Consider the following 2,688-nt stretch of genomic DNA (forward strand, 5'->3'; position numbering starts at 1 on the left):
CTGTGCAAGCACATTGTCATACTGAGTGTAAAAACATTTTAAGATAAAATAAACTGTTTTCTAAAAATAAGTCTTGGTTGTCTTGTCGCCTTATGCCTGTGTGTGGCGTAAACTACTGTGTTTAATCCTGGATGACTGAGATTAAATGTGCTGGTGCCGAACACACAAAAATGGCACCTACTGCTTCCAAAGAGGCTTTTTCATCCTTTGACGTGGAGAATGATGGTCATCAGGGTTCATCCTTGGTTTTGGAGAGGATGCATTAACTGCTACAGTAGCCTAAAAGTGGGTATTTTTAAACTGGGATCCACAAAGGGAGTCTGGAAGTAAAAACAGTAGAAAAATAAATAAATGAGTAAGCTGATTAAAATAAAAAATTAAGTTGTGATAAATATACAGTAGCAACAGATCCTCCATATTGTGATGCACATTTCAATAAAAAAAATGTAGGGCAGAGTCTTAGTTCTATCCATTGGTTGTTGATTGGATATACTGCTGTTCAAAAGTTTGGGATCAGCAAGATTTTTTTTTTTTAAAGAAGTATCTTTTGCTCATCAAGGCTGCATTTGTTTGATCAAAAATAGTAATGTGAAATAGTATTACAATTTAAAACAACAGTTTTCTATTAAATTATTTGCTTTAAAACACAATTTATTCCTGAGATGCAAAGCTGAATTTTCATCAGCTTCCATTGGTTGTTGATTGGATATACTGCTGTTCAAAAGTTTGGGATCAGCAAGATTTTTTTTTTTTTAAAGAAGTATCTTTTGCTCATCAAGGCTGCATTTGTTTGATCAAAAATAGTAATGTGAAATAGTATTACAATTTAAAACAACAGTTTTCTATTAAATTATTTGCTTTAAAACACAATTTATTCCTGAGATGCAAAGCTGAATTTTCATCAGCCATTACTTTAATGCAGTCAAACGAGTAATCGCGATTAATTGCTTCCAAAATAAAAGTTTTTGTTTACGTAATATGTGTGTGTATTGTGTATATTTATATAAATACACACTCATACAGTATATATTTTGAAAATATTCACATGTATTTATTTACATGTATATATAAATATATTTAATATACAAATATATATTTTTCTTAAATATATGTGTTTGTGTATTTAGATATACATAATAAATATACACCGTACACACACATATGTTATGTAAACAAAAACGTTTGGATACGATTAATCGCGATTAATCGTTTGACAGCACTAATATATATATATTAATACATCAATCACTTCTTTTGGCTGTATAATGTTTAAAAAAAGCCACAATTTGGAAACAATTGTTTTATATCACACTTATTTATTTTAATATGCATAAATGCTAATACACCTTTGTATTTTTGGAAGGGGCTTCAGTACAATGACAATATAAAAGCCCATTTAACTTTGAAAAACATGCTATTTTAATATACAGTAGGTTGTATTAATTCATGAAAGTTAGTTGCCCTCATATTTTAGGAAGTGGTTCCCTCACAAATTTATCATCATATTTGGCGGTCCTAGGTGAAGTCAGCCAAAAAGGAATGTCATTTCAGAGGCTGGGCAAGTAATTAGCATTTCAACAAATCACAATTACGTAACAGAATTTCTTTTTCTTTTTAAGTAATGTACCCTGATGGGTTATGTACAATATAACTAAGAATGTATATTAAAGTAAATACATGTTGACTTTAAACCCTATGGGGTGACTGCCACCACAGCACAGATCTGGCTGTATTAAATCATATAATCAAAGTTGTGCAATGCTTTCATTAGAGGCTCTTCCAGGGCTCAGACTCTGCCTACATGGTGCTGAAACCATCTGAGCAGAGCTGGTTTTCCCCTCCCCTCTGCAGAGCCCTTCTCCCAGGGCCAGGGCATTCCGCTGGGCTGCTCCAGACCGCAGTTAAGCAGCTCCGTCTGGAGAACGTGACGGCATGCAGAGCCGCCCAAGTCCCTGCAAACCCTCTGCTCTCACTTACCAGAGCAGTCACAGAAATCATTAACATATTTCAGCGAGACGTGAACAGAGAGAGCGCTAGGAAATCCACACACCTGAGCTGCAAAACGTTGTACAGTGACAGCAGGGCCAATTGTCCTTTCTGCCCACATCCAGAAGTGTCTTTCAGAAGCATGGCTCTTGAGTTTTATCCCTGATTGCTAGAAGGGCTTTGCATTCTCGGTGTCAACTAAGGTGACCAGATTTCTGAAATGGAAACCAGGAACATTTCTCAGTTCAATGGTCAAAAAATACTACTCAAATCTCACTTATCTGTGAAAAAAAAAACTGAGACAACACATTTTTGTATGTTTGTTTTTTAATTGTTTGTGGTTCCATTAGATCAAAATAACCCTCGTTTAATACAATTAACCAAAACCACACTATGAAAAATAGTAAATAGTAGGCCTATTGCATAACAGTACTATAACAAAATTATAACTTTACAAAAATATAACAAAATATGAGAATGTCATAAAAAAATTGAATATATTGTATACTGCAATTATAACCTTTTTTTATATTTTCAAATGTTATTTTGTGTTTGTGCTTTTTGAAAATGCATCATCTTGGCTTAATACTTTGCACTTAGGTACATTTTGAACACAAAGTATGTGGGTGATTCTAATTGGAGATACATTGGTCATTGCAGAAAGTTCAGGAAAAAACCTTTTCACTAACAGATTTTTTTTCA

Source organism: Sinocyclocheilus grahami, unplaced genomic scaffold (assembly GCF_001515645.1).
Source record: "Sinocyclocheilus grahami isolate Dianchi unplaced genomic scaffold, SAMN03320097.WGS_v1.1 scaffold222.1, whole genome shotgun sequence".
In the NCBI taxonomy this organism is placed as follows: domain Eukaryota; kingdom Metazoa; phylum Chordata; class Actinopteri; order Cypriniformes; family Cyprinidae; genus Sinocyclocheilus; species Sinocyclocheilus grahami.